Source organism: Neomonachus schauinslandi, chromosome 13 (assembly GCF_002201575.2).
Source record: "Neomonachus schauinslandi chromosome 13, ASM220157v2, whole genome shotgun sequence".
Lineage (NCBI taxonomy): Eukaryota > Metazoa > Chordata > Mammalia > Carnivora > Phocidae > Neomonachus > Neomonachus schauinslandi.
This window is the reverse complement of record NC_058415.1, coordinates 745,329-760,179: the sequence shown is the minus strand read 5'-3', so window position 1 is coordinate 760,179 and position 14,851 is coordinate 745,329. Positions and strand designations below refer to the sequence as shown.

General features: G+C 49.7%; 1 pseudogene; it reads right to left on the bottom strand.

Moving 5' to 3' along the window:
* Positions 1-799: 799 nt before the first annotated feature.
* Positions 800-3,692, bottom strand: LOC110584355 (annotated as a pseudogene).
* Positions 3,693-14,851: the final 11,159 nt, after the last annotated feature.

Below are 14,851 nucleotides of genomic sequence, written 5' to 3'. Positions count from 1 at the left end.
GCTCGGGTCGTGATCCTGGAGTCCCGGGACCGAGTCCCGCATCGGGCTCCCTGCTCGGCGGGGAGTCTGCTTCTCCCTCTCCCTCTGCTGCTCCCCCTGCTTGTGTGCTCGCTCGCTCTCTCTCTGACAAATAAATAAAACCTTAAAAAAAAAAAAAAGATTTCCATGCTACTGCGGAAAGTCCCTTGACAATCCTCTTTGTCATTCCCCATACTCTTGTGGATTATTCTAATTGTCTTAGCATCTATAAGACCAAAAAAGGGGGTGGGTGCCTGGGTGGCTCAGTCGTTAAGCGTCTGCCTTCGGCTCAGGTCATGGTCCCAGGGTCCTGGGATCGAGCCCCGCATCAGGCTCCCTGCTCTGCGGGAAGCCTGCTTCTCCCTCTCCCACTCCCCCTGCCTGTGTTCCCTCTCTCACTGTTTCTCTCTGTCTAATAAATAATAAATTTAAAAAAAAAGACCTAAAAGGGTAAGTTGATGACCCCAATCCACATTATGGGACAATTCCATCACATTATACTCCCTGGTTTCAGTAATTTCTTAATTTTGTTCCCCTGCCACCTGGACTACCTTCTTGGTAGACAGAAGTCTTAGAAGTGCTTGTTATCTATTGTTCCAACATAATTTTCCCTTTGGTAGCATTCTAGAAGCTAGCAGCCATAGCTCAGATCAGCTGAAATCCAAGTCTGGCACAGCGTGAGGTCCCCCACTGAACACTCTCCTTCACTTTCTTTCTTCTTCTCCTTCCCCTCCTCCTCCTCCTTCTTTAGAGAAGTCTGTGTTGATATTGGCCAAATAGGCTACTTGAGAGGGATGAACCTCGAGGAGTGAATGGCCCCAACGCCAGGCCTGCCATGCTTCACAGGCTTATAGGTGACGGAGAACTCACCCAAGCAGTGGCCAATCATCTTGGGATTGATTTCCACCTGGTCAAAGATCTTACCGTGATAGACACCCACCATGCTGACCACCATCTCTGGCAGGATGGTTATGTCCCGCAGGTGCATCTTAACCACCTCAGGCTTCTCCATGGGGGAGCCTGCTTCTTGGCCTTGGACAGGTGCCTCAGCAGTGAGTGCTGCTTCCTCTGTAAGCCCCAGCTCAGCCTCTGCCACTACCGAGCACTGTACAGTTGGATCAAGTGCTCAGGGGACATGTCCAGCAGCTGGCCAAGGTCCATGCCGTGGTAGGTGAACTGGTGAAAGATGCACTTCTTCTTCTGCTCACTTCTGCCATCTTGTCAGGCCTTTGGAAGGACCACCCACTCTCCATGCAGACAACAATAACCAAAGAGTTGTATATTTAGCTTGTTTCTTTTTGTTTGAATTCCCTTACATATCTAGGGAGGCAACTTCTCAGGAGGTGGGTCTATCAGTCCTAAATTCCATTGGTAACTTTTATGTCTAGTAATCGATCACAGCACAGCTACTGTTTCATACCTCAGGTGACTCAGTAGCTACCCGAATACCAAAGATGAAAGGCACGCTTCCTTTTCCCAAAGAACACTTTCACCACATTTCAGTAAGTCAGGATCAGTACAGCAAACCCCACTTAGGACGCCAACTGTGTCAGGGATCCCCAAGGCCACCCTCAGTTTTGATGATTTGCTGAAAGGACTTACAGGACCCAGAGAAACTGTTACATCACAGTTACGAATTATTACAGCTAATGAATACAGATTAAAATCAGCAAAGAAGGGGCGCCTGGGTGGCTCAGTCGTTAAGCGTCTGCCTTCGGCTCAGGTCACGATCCCAGGGCCCTGGGATCGAGCCCCACATCGGGCTCCCTGCTTGGTGGGAAGCCGGCTTCTCCCTCTCCCACTCCCCCTGCTTGTGTTCCTGCTCTCGCTATCTCTCTGTCAAATAAATAAAATCTTAGAGAAAAAAAAAAAGGGGCGCCTGGGTGGCTCAGTCGTTGAGCGTCTGCCTTCGGCTCAGGTCATGATCCCAGGGTCCTGGGATCGAGTCCCACATCGGGCTCCCTGCTCCTCTGGAAGCCTGTTTCTCCCTCTCCCACTCCCCCTGCTTGTGTTCCCTCTCTCGCTGTCTCGCTCTCTGTCAAATAAATAAAATATTTTTTAAAAAATAGTACTAAAATCAGCAAAGAAAATAAATACATAGGGGGAGTCCAGGAAAAATCAGATGCAAGCTTCCAGTTGTTCTCTCTCGGAGAAGTCACAGGGACAGCACTTAATTCTCTCTGTAATGATAAATAACAACATATGCGAAGTGTTGCCAATCAAGGAAACGCACTTGAGCCTTGGTGCCCAGGAATTTGATTGCAGGTCTGTCATGTAGGCATGGAGCACCTTAGCTACCCGTCTTCAGCCCCTCCAGAGAGAAGATTGACACGGCATGGCCCAGAGCCCCAGGCAAAGAAAAACAGGCAGTCACCATAAATCACACTGTTAGCATAAACTATCTAGCACAGCCCAACACCCCAGGTAAATAGATATCCTTATCGGACCAGATATTCCCAAGGCTTAGAGGTTATCTGCCAAGAGCCAGTCAAGGGCCATTGTTTTCTTTGAAATGTGCTGGGTTTGAACACCCCAAGCCCACTGATCCTAGTCCTTCACTACACCGTCTTGCACATTTTGTTACGTTTCCTATTAGGTATTATTCTTATTCACTCTTGTAAATGGAATGTTTCATGTATTAAATATGTTATTTATATTATGAAAGCTATTGGTGCCTACATGTTACTGTTGTACCACATGACCTTCCTGAATTGCCCCGCTGATTATTAGATTTGGTTCTCATGGGTTTTCCAGATACACATTCCCATCACCTGCAACTCATAGGTCCAGTTTTCTGATTGCTGCTATAACAGTCTCACTAAACAGTCCAGCAGGTATATTTCCTGACTTTTATCAGAATATAACTTTACAATCATTTTACTATATCAGTTTTTAAAACACCAGGTAGTGCTTTCATCCATTAGAAACACAGGCTTTGGGGCGCCTGGGTGGCTCAGTTGGTTAAGCAACTGCCTTCGGCTCAGGTCATGATCCTGGAGTCCCGGGATCAAGTCCCGCATTGGGCTCCCTGCTCAGCGAGGAGCCTGCTTCTCCCTCTGACCCTCCCCCCTCTCATGTACTGTCTCTCATTCTCGCTCTCTCAAATAAATAAATAAATCTTTAAAAAAAAAAAAGAAAGAAAGAAACACAGGCTTTAAGACCAACACAGTTCATGAGCATTTACTACCTTTGGTTCATGTTTGAACAGCCCTTTTTCTGCTTTTGAGACCAGCCAGAGTCTGTGTATTTCATGTAAGGTGGATGAAAATAAACCTTTAGGAAGGTTACCTTGAAAATAATCAGATCCAAACTCATGGAAGAACATCTTAAATACACAGACTACTTGAATATGCCATCTGCATCCCGGTCTCCTTCCCCAGCGTCCAGGCTCACCCTGTTCCTGGGAACCAGACTACAGCCTTAGCTGACTTCTATTTCTCGGGGCCTTTACATCTGGATAATACCCCTTTAAGCAGTATCTACATGCACTGCCAGTTTCATTCTAAAACACATCTGATTGTACTTCAAGGGTTTCTATTTGCTATGTGAAGTTTAAATCTTAGCACGGTGCAGAACGTTTATAACCTGACACTAGTTCTGTTCTCGCTTCTATCTACTCAGTACCTATTCTCACCATACAGACCTACTCGCCGTTCCCCAAACATCTCGTGCATGTTGCTATGGACTGGATTGTGCCCCCATATTCATATACTGATGCCCCAACCCCCAGTGTGGTGGTATTTGGAGATGAGGCCATTTGGGAGATATTTGGGCTTAGATGCGGTTGTGAGTATGACTCATGATGGGATGAGCCTTTGGGAGAAGATACACCAGAGAGCTCTCTCTGTCTCTGTCTTCTGTTGCGTGAGGATACAGTGGTCTTCTACAAGTGAAGAGAGTTCTCAGCAGATACCAGCCATGCTGGCACCTAGATCTTGGAACTCCTAGCCTTCAGAACTCTGAGGAAATAAACTTCTGTTGTGGAAGCCACCTGATCTATGGAATTTTGTTATGGCAGCTAACAATCCTTTACCAATTCAAATGCTGTGTTGAGGGGAGGTTTTCTACCTGCACTGATGGGGTGTTCTACAATTGAACTCAATTCTGACACCGTCTACCCAGAGACAGCCCCAGACCCCACAGGTTAAGGGCTCAGTCCCATAAAACTGCCCCGCCTTCAGCTGTCAATCACAACTGTGCCTCAGACCAACTGGCTGTAAATCAGAGCTTCCCACGTCCCCATCCCGGGGCTGACTACTTTGCTAGAGCAGCTCACAGAACTCGGGAAACCCATTTACTCACTAGATTACTAGTTTGTTACAAAGTATCTTAAAGGATAGAAATCAACAGCCAGATGAAGAGATAAGTAGTAGGAAGTAAGGAGCTTCTGTCCTCACGGAGTCTACAGCTGGGCACAGGGGCACATATGCATTCTGGTTCACCAACATTGGAAGCTCTCTAACTCCCCTCCTTTGGGGGTTTTTATGGAGGCTTCATCAGCTAAGCATAATTGATAAGCGCATTGACCATTGGTGATAGATTCAACCTCCAATCCCTCTCCCGTCCCCAGAAATTAAAGGGCGGAACGGAAAGTTCCAAAGCTCTAGTCACACGGTCGGTTCGCATCAGCCCCATCCTCATGTGCCTCCTGAAAGTCATCTCATTAACAGAAACCCACGTGGGGTGGAAAGGGGCTCGTTATGAAGAACAAGACAATTTCACCTTTATGGCTGTGACGTGACTTTGGAACTGAGGACACGAGACCAAACATTGTAACACAGACACTCTCATTGCTCTTACCGGCCAGGAAATCCCAAGGTTTGGGAGCTGTGGTCTAGGAACTGTGGATAAAGACCAAGTATATGTTTCTTACAAATCACAGTATCACACAGCGGGCAAAGTCACGTGTTTATACGCCCAGGTGGGAGCTTTGCTTTTCCTTCTGCTCCTCTCGAATGGCTGCTCTGCCTGGAGACTCCTATTCATTTCAAGACCCAGGTCAGGTGTTACCTCCACTAGCAGCTTTCCAGACTTCATTCGTCCTGCCCCACGTTTGGGGCTTGCTACCTCATCCCGGTCCCACTGCAAAGTGAAAGGCACGACTCATCGGCAAGCAGCAACAAAGATGTGGAGGCACTAATACCGACCGTTGTCCTTTCTTCCCCGTTCCCTTCTGTTTTGTATTTGCTATTTAATGTCACTGTAAACACAGAAACTTTAAAATTACAGCGTGAGTGTTACTGTTCATCTTTAACTGCGCGATACCAGTTTGCAATGCAAATATAAGAGCACTCCTTGCCGAAGTGCAATCGCTGAAACGGCGCAGCCCATTGCTCATATTTGCACACATACTCCTTACCAGACAGCGCACACGTCATTCTTGACGCTCACGCCTTCTGCCCATACCGGCCTCACCTGCTGTGAGTGAGGAAAAGCGTCTGCGGGGCGCCCCTCTTCCGATCCTCGAAGCCATCCTTTCCAGAGAAGCGTGGTCCACGCGGGGGCTACACAGGTCGAACAGATCACGGTAGGGCTCTGGGTCGTCGGTTTTCTAGAAGGCTTGTCCTCTCAGTGTTTGAAGCAAGTTCCGGTTAGCGTGGAAAGCGGCCCTGGGTCGTCCCGCCAAGCCCAGGTTGTGATTCCCAGGGTAGTCATTGCATGCTTACCTAGTACTCACTGCGCATGGCTTCACTGAGGGTGAGCCCGAGCCCTGTCCACGTAGGTCTGCCCGGTGCTTGTGTCCCTGGCCGGGCTGCTCCGTGGGCCTGGCCCTGCCTTTCCCTTCACACACCAGGCACTGTGCTGGGTGCGGGCATGCAGCCGGCGGCAAGACGACCCCGGCCCTGCTCTCATGGGGCTTGTGCTCTACAGGGGCTCGCTGGAGTCGCTGAGAAAGAGAAGAAAACAGATACACAAGAAAGCAGGTATGTGTGGTGCCACCACTCCACAAAGCATGCAGGGAGGGCTCCCATGCAGGGACAGAGAGGGCTGCAGGGGCAGAGAGGGCTGCAGGGGCAGAGAGGGATCCAGGGGCAGAGAGGGCTGCAGGGGCAGAGAGGGCTGCAGGGGCAGAGAGAGATCCAGGGACAGAGAGGGCTGCAGGGGCAGAGAGGGCTGCAGGGGCAGAGAGGGCTGCAGGGGCAGAGAGGGACCCAGGGGCAGAGAGGGCTGCAGGGGCAGAGAGGGACCCAGGGGCAGAGAGGGCTGCAGGGGCAGAGAGGGATCCAGGGGCAGAGAGGGCTGCAGGGGCAGAGAGGGATCCAGGGGCAGAGAGGGCTCCCATGCAGGTGGGACAGGAGGGCAGTCCCTGAACAAGTGGCGGCTGAGGTGAGCCCTGCAGAAGGGGTGTGGGCCGCGGCCAGGCAGGGCCTCTGCTCAGGGACAGGGCCTGGAGCCCCCTCTCAGCCGGGGGCTGCTGAGGGCTTTGAGGCAGGGATCTGGCAGCTCCCGGTGAAGCATGGAGGGGCAGAGCAGAAGCCCCCTGTGGTGGGCTGGCTGGGGAGGGAGCAGAAAAGAGGGGGTGGGGAGGGAAGCCTGTGCCCGCACCCTTGGGCTCCATAAATATTCGGAAAGCATTGTGATACGGTCAGAGCTGTCAATTAGTTCTCTCCGGGACCCTTTCTTTCACAGGTGGACAGATAGTTTATATACAGGCGTCTCTGCCTTTTAAAGGTTTGCAATAGGGGGCACCTGGTGGCTCAGTCAGTGGAGCATCTGCTAAGCATTTGCCTTTGGCTCAGGTCATGATCCTGATGTGGTTTTGGAATATAGGTGAGGTTTGGTCGGCTGAGATCCAGAGCCAACGACCAGGAAGGAATTCTTGAGACGTCTTTGGTGCAAAATGGTGGTTTATTAAAGCACGGGGACAGGACCCGAGGGCAGAAAGAGCTGCTGCCCCCGGGCTGCGAGGGGTGGCTGATTGCATACTATGGGGTTGGGGGTAGTTAGGAAAAAGGGAGGTTTCCAAAGAACTTTCATATGCTAAAGAGGACCTACGAGATACCAGAGACCTTGCCTTGTCAAGTTGAGGCTGTTTACCCCGCTAGTAAGGCGTTGACATTAAGAGAGTTTGGAACTTCCTGGAAGAATATCACACACACCCACCCAGGAGTGGGGTGGGGCGGGTACAGGGTGTCAGCTCGGGCTTTGTCCTCAGCTAGCCCTCTGCTCCCTCATCAATCCCAGGGGCCAGGGATCCAGCCCCTTGCCGGGCTTCCTGCTCCGCGGCGGGGAGCCTGCTTCTCCCTCTCCCTCTGCCCCTCCCCCTGCTGGTGCTCTCCCACTCTCTCTCTGTCAAATAAATAAATAAATCTTAAAAAAACAAACAAAAGTTTGTAATATGCCAGTTTGCTTTTACCAAAGATTACACTAGTACCTGTTTTCACTAAACAAAAGAAATCTGAAGAGAATTGTCACTTTTTTTTTTTAAAGATTTTATTTATTTATTTGAGAGAGAGAATGAGAGACAGATAGCATGAGATGGGGGAGGGTCAGAGGGAGAAGCAGGCTCCCCGCCGTGCAGGGAGCCCGACGCGGGACCCGATCCCAGGACCCCAGGATCGTGACCTGAGCCGAAGGCAGTCGCTTAGCCAACTGAGCCACCCAGGCGCCCTGCCCTCTGTATTAATGGTTGTATTACCCAAAATGCTCCACCTTGATGACTTTATTGATTTTTTTAAAAGATTTTATTTATTTATTAGAGAATGAGAGAGAGTGTGTGAGCATGAGAGGAGGGAGGGTCAGAGGGAGAAGCAGACTCCCCGCTGAGCAGGGAGCCCGATGCGGGACTTGATCCCGGGACTCCAGGATCGTGACCTGAGCCGAAGGCAGTCGCCCAACCAACTGAGCCACCCAGGTGCCCCATGATTTTATTTATTTAAGAGAGAGAGCACATGAGAGGGGGGAGGGTCAGAGGCAGAAGCAGGCTCCCCGCCGAGCAGGGAGCCCGACGCGGGACCCGATCCCGGGACCCCAGGATCACGACCTGAGCCGAAGGCAGTCGCCCAACCGACTGAGCCACCCAGGCGCCCGAGAATTGTCACTTTTACGAGAAAAGTCAAAAGGCAAAAATAGCGACCGATGTCTGTTTTGCAGCGAGCTGCTGTGGAGGAAGCGCGCCCCGCGAGCGGCCCCACCAGCTCCTTCCCGGGGACCACACTCGACGGGTCAGCGTCCAGCCGCCGGAGCCGCGAACAGTCTCCATTTAGCAAGATGTGTCCTAAAGCATCAGAAAAAGCCTTAGACGGGTTTATTTTTTGGTCTGGGGCATTTTCAGAAGTTTCATGGGAACCCTCTACTTTCGGATGGCGGGACACCTGCACTCCTGTTCTGCGTCCTCCCTCTGTTCCTCCTCCCCCCTCCCTGCCCGGCCGGCCCCCGCCTGTTCTGTTACTGCCTGCGTGCTAAAGTGGTTCTGACGTCGAGAAATGATTGAAAAAGACTAAAAGAAGAACATCACACAGCCCACGGGAAGTCTAGGAAATTCAGACGTGGGTGTCTGTAGACACTCTTCCTGGAGCATGGCCACAGCCAGCCGTGAGCGTGACACCGCTCCGCACACAAGGCCCATGTGCGTAGTTGCGATCGAGGCCATGGGGTCGTCGAAGCCTAATATTTGCGACTTGGTCCTTCACGGACAGTTCGTCCACGCTGCTCTAAAATACTCAGAAGGCACAGCTTTCTTTCTCACTCCATGACGGCCACAGACGAACACAGGTCAGAGCACAGCGTGAGCGAAGGCATTGCTGAAGGAAAACCGCAGGCCCCACTGGAGTCCCTGGTGCTGCCTCGTCACCAAACCAGGGCTTCATCTCCACCCTGATTGCAGTGCCAACCGCCCCAGGAATGCAGTCCGTCTGGAACTCCCTGGTCAGCACGGTGAGGTAATCTACCTAATAAGACCCTTTCGTCCCCCAGAGGGAAGTGATCTTGCCTGAAATGATCTCTTTTACTCGTTTGTTTATGACTTCCTGTCCTGCCTTCAAAAACATTTCCTTTTCTGTACCCCCTGGAGCTTCCCAATTCCCGAATTGTTGAATGAAGTCAGTTAGATCCTCAACTTCCCTCAATTGAATTTTGGTTTTAACAGGATGAAGACAGGTGTCAGGTCAGGCTTACTCGGGGCGAGAGGCCCCTTGTGCGTGAGTGGCGGTGTCGTCGGGAAGGGCAGGGGAAGGGGAGGGTGTGGGCCATCTGCAGTCCGAGCGGGGGGCTTCGGAGGCTTCGAGGTGGCTGTGTCCCTCCAGCGAGACGTGAGGTCCTGAAGGGACGGAGGAGAGCTATGTCCCAAAGCAGAACAGGCAGCTGGCCGGACAAGGGGAAACACAAACCTGACTGCTTCCCGCGGGGCTTCAGCTGGGGACAAGGATGGCAGAGAGAAGAAGTGACTCCGGGTCAGACACACGGCGGCGAGACGGCAGCCGGGCACACAGCCACAATCCACAATCCACAAGAGGAAGACGCTAGGCAGAGCGAGGACGAGGGCCCACATCAAACGCTCGGCGCGTCCGCTCAGAAGGGATCGCAGCACCTTGAGGGCAGGAACGCAGGGCACTGAGTACCGTCTGTCAGGAGGTGGGAGAGAAGAAGCTGCGGGAGGGAGGAGTAGGGGGGCCAGAGGACCCAGACGGTGTCAGACCACAGAGACCGAGAGAAGAGGAGCACCCCAGGGGAGACGTGGGGCGGGACCCCGTCGCACGAGGGCCCAACACCAGCGTGGGCCACATGGAGAAAAGGCTAAACGATCATTTACTAACACAAGAGTTAAAACTTTAGTCTGACATCTCCCAGCAGAGGAGAAAAACAAAGCAGAGGTTAGGGTTTTGGGATCTTGTTACTAAATAAATAAATAAAGTCACACTCTAACAAATTTTAGACTTCCATAAGAAAATGTTGGACAGATATGAAGCTCGGATTGAATATTACATAATTAAGAATCCAATTTCACTAGACCTGAAAGGAATAAATGAGACATATGCCAAATTTTTTTCTCTTAACTTTTCAAACGGAACAGGGTCATCTTATATCATAGTCCACATTGAGCTGAAGAATTTAGGCTGAAAAGTTGGAGAAGAAAGTAGGAGGTGACGGGGGTCAAGCCGGGGTCAAAGGGCGAGCTGGATGCCGGAGTGATGACCAGGAGGGTTTGCATGATGCCTGCATGGCCGTCAACACGCATCTCTGCATTTGGACTGCACTCGACACAGGAAAGGAATGAGCTATTGCTCTTCCTCCACTGGATTTACTGCCTACCATGCTGTATTTCTAATGCAGGACGTGTTTTCTCAGTGACTCTGAGAAAGAACTTAATACACAGATTTAATTTATAACCATTCAACCTAGCTTTTTGAAGATTCCATAAGACCACATGCTACCGGTTGGACCTAAGGGGAAAAATAAACCAGGTCCAGTATAAAACTTGAACTGCAGATGACTCCAACTATTAGCAAAGTATGAGAAAAACCCTACTTCATTGCTAGTTAGGGGAAACCTAAACTCCTCAAGTTCTCATATCTGAATCAGGGGAGGCGGCAGCCCAGACGGGGACGGTCCTCCAGGTCTCACCTACAACACCCGGCCGCTCAGACAGTACCAACAGGACTAGTCAAGCTACCAACGTAGAGATTGTTTTTCCAGTAAGTTCTGTCAACAGCTCTTATTGAGCAAATTATCCAGCATCTGAACTGAATTTTGTTGGGCCCCTGGGGTTTGTTATCATTGCTATCAATATTCTTTTTTTTTTTTTAAGATTTTATTTATTTATTTGACAGAGAGAGACACAGCGAGAGAGGGAACACAAGCAGGCGGAGTGGGAGAGGGAGAAGCAGGCTTCCCGCGGAGCAGGGAGCCTGATGCGGGACTCGATCCCAGGACCCTGGGATCATGACCTGAGCCGAAGGCAGACGCTTAACCGACTGAGCCACCCAGGCGCCCCACTATCAATATTCTTGAGTGTTCCTTCCCAATTAAAAGTTTCATACTTCTCTCTGCTTTCCAAAATCTAGACAGAAGATAACTGGGAAAATGTAGAAAACTAGGTAATTGGGGGACAGAGAGAGCGAGCTCAAACACTATCTGCCCCACTAAAATGGTCCGGCAGAGACTGCTCATTTGATTTATTTTTGTTTCCTTATTATGTCTGTAGTCTTCAAAAATGAATCATACTCTAGCTGCACTTATTAAAACCGTCACAAAAACACTGCATTTTATTTTAGCTTAAGAGTAAATGTGTAGTTTGGGGCTTTAAAGTAATACAGAACGGAGTCTTGCTTTGTGATGCTCTTCAAAGTCAAGTGTGATGCTCCTGCGCCGCATGAGGCCGGCCATTAGCGCATCATGTGGAACAAGTTCAGTTATGGGCACGTCAGGAAGGAAGGCAGCAAACGGTGTGCATCCCAGAAAGAAGGTGCACACTACTGCAGAATTCATCTAGAATTCTTTTATGGAGGTTCGACATTAAAAATGGGATATATTAACCTGTAAAAAGATGATTGTTCAACCCAAAAATACTCACAATTTATTTCCTATACTAGGGTCTGCCAAAACCTAATTGCACACGCCTCTTGCTCATTTTAGGCATTTAAACAAAAGTACTAAAGCTGTCAGATTTTAAAAGCCATGCCTAATTTTAAAACTGTGCTTAGAACCTAGATCTCTCGGGGCGCCTGGGTGACTCAGTCGTTAAACGTCTGCCTTCGGCTCAGGTCATGATCCCAGGGTCCTGGGATCGAGTCCCACATTGGGCTCCTTCCTCAGCGGGGAGCCTGCTCCTCCCTCTCCCACTCCCCCTGCTTGTGTTCCCTCTCTCGCTGTGTCTCTCTCTGTCAAATAAATAAAATCTTAAAAAAAAAAAAAGAACCTAGATCTCTCTATATAAATACTTTTATTTTTATTTTATTTTATTTTATTTTTTAAAAGATTTTATTTATTTATTTGAGAGAGAGAGAGAGAGGGAGAAGCAGGCCTCCCGCGGAGCAGGGAGCCCGACGCGGGGCTCAATCCCAGGACCCTGGGATCATGACCTGAGCCGAAGGCTGACGCTTAACCAACTGAGCCACCCAGGCGCCCCAATACTTTTATTTTTTAAAAAGATTTTATTTCTTTATTTGAGAGAGAGAGTGAGTGAGAGAGAGAGTGAACGAGAGAGAGAGCGCACAAGCAGGGGGCAGAGGGAGAGGGAGAAGCAGACTCCCCGCTGAGCAGGGAGCCCGATGTGGGACTTGAACCCAGGACCCCGGGATCATGACCTGAGCCCAAGGCAGACGCTTAACCCACTGAGCCACCCAGGTGCCCCTATATATAAATACTTTGAAAAGTAGAAATATGAAACAGTTTTAAAAAGTCATGTAGAAATTAAAGTTATATTAAAACTCAGTGTGTAAAGAATGATTTCTGCTTCCAAGATGGAGTAACACAAGAACAGACAAACTCTGTGAAACAGTTGTTTCTGACACCAGTTCTCGGGTGAAAATCAGCAACTGCAGCACACTGGGGAGACACCCAGCGTGCCCCCTGGGAGGCAGGTGGTCCACCTGAGTGGGGGCAGCCACTCCCCGGGGCTCACAGGGTAGAGGGCAGGGAGGGGGAGAGTTCTGAGGATGGAGGGTCACCTGGAGCACTGAGCTCCGGGTGGTGTGTGAGCAGAGGAGCTGCCACACGGGAGCCGGGGACTATCACTGAGATGTGCGGGGCTGGGAGCAGTCCCACTCCATCAGGCAAAGGAGAAGACATGCTTCTCCCTCGCCGGGCAGGGTGCTGGGAAGGGCATTCCTCGGTGGTGCAGTAGAAGCAGCCCGGGAATAGAAGTGCTCTGGCCCCACAGAGCACTGCTTCAGGGCAAGCCTGGGAAGTTCAGACTGTGTAAGTGACTCAACGGCATCCCCGAAGAAGCCTCACTCATGTTCGCGGGAATCCAAGAACAGCCCTCACCCAACAAGGTGAGGCATGCAGAGAGGCAGGGAAATATGTGTCTGGCATGCAGAGAGGCAGGGAAATATGACCCACCATGGGAAAAAAAGTCGGTTAATAAAAAATGTAAAAATTAAAAATAGTAATGACACAGATATCAGAACTAGCAGATAGGAACATTGAATGAATGATCATAACTGTATTCCTTATGTTCAAGAAGGAGCAAGCATGTGAGGAGGGAGAGGGGAAATATAATCAAGACCCAAATCAAACTATTCAAGATGAAAGTACGATGCTTGGGATAAAAAATACACTGGAGGGGTGCCTGGGTAGCTCGGTCGTTAGGCGTCTGCCTTCGCCTCAGGTCGTGGTCCCAGGGTCCTGGGATCGAGCCCCGCATCGGGCTCCCTGCTCTGCGGGGAGCCTGCTTCTCCCTCTCCCACTCCCCCTGCTTGTGTTCCCTCTCTCGCTGTGTCTCCCTCTGTCAAATAAATAAATAAAATCTTAAAAAAAAATACACTGGATGGGATTAATACGCGATTGGACAATACAGAAGAAAAGATGGGTGAACTTGAAGAAACAGAAGTAGAAACTCCAAAGTGAAACATGAAGTAGAAAGACTAAGAACCATCAGTGTGGCATCAGAGCCATGGGGCAGACTTAGTCAGACTAGAGCATATCCCGTTGGCGACCCTGAGCGAGAGCAGAGAAGAGGGGAGCATTATGGAAAAAATAGCACACCAAATTTTCCAAATCTGATAAAAACTCTAAGCCAGTAGTTTGAACTGGGGATGATTTTGCCCTTGAGAACATTTGGCGTGTCTGGGGCAACTAGAAAATAGCATTCGCACCTGCGGTGGCAGGGTGGGCAGGGGGGCTGCAGCTTGTCCTGCAAAGTGTAGACATCCCCAGGATCCACAATGTCCAGACTGGACCCAGAGGTCTGAGAAGCTCAGTCAGCCCCAAGCAGGGGAAAAAAAAGAGAGAGAGAGAGAAGAGCCTAAGGCATGTCATAAACAGATTGCTCAAATTAGTGACAAAGAGAAATCTTAAAAGCTGTCGGTAGGAAAAACGTGTTATGTACACAAGGATGCAGATAACAATGACAGAGTACTTCTCCCAGAAACGATGCAAGCCAGACAAGCAGTGCAGCAATCCTCAAAGCCCTGCAGAAGTTTGGGGCTGTCAACCTGCATTTCTACACCAGCAAAAGTATTTTGAAGACGAAGTCAAACCAAACCCTTTTTTGGACATAGTAAAACTGAAAGAATTCATCCCCAGCAGACCTGTGGCACAGGATGTATGGTTTAAAGTTGGTCAGGCACATTTCTGCAAAGAACACATACAAATGGCCAAAAGACACATGGAAAAGTGCTCAACATCACTTGGCATCAGGGAAATCCAAATCAAAACCTCAATGAGATACCACGTCACACCAGTCAGAATGGCTAAAATTAACAAGTCAGGAAATGACAGATGTTGGTGAGGATGCAGAGAAAGGGGAACTCCTACACTGTTGGTAGGAATGCAAGCTGGTGCCGCCACTCTGGAAAACTGTGCAGAGGTTCCTCAAAACGTTGAAAACAGAGCTACCCTACGACCCAATTGCACTACTGGGTATTTACCCCAAAGATACAAAAGTAGGGATCCGAAAGGGTACGTGCACCCCGATGTTTATGGCAGCAATGTCCACAATAGCCAAACTGTGGAAAGAGCCAAGATGTCCATCGACAGATGAATGGATAAAGAAGATGTGGTATATATATACAATGGAATATTATGCAGCCATCAAAAAACACGAAATCTTGCCATTTGCAACGACGTGGATGGAACTAGAGGGTATTACGCTAAGCGAAATAAGTCAATCAGAGAAAGACAAGTATCATATGATCTCACTGATATGAGGAATTTGAGAAACAAGACAGAG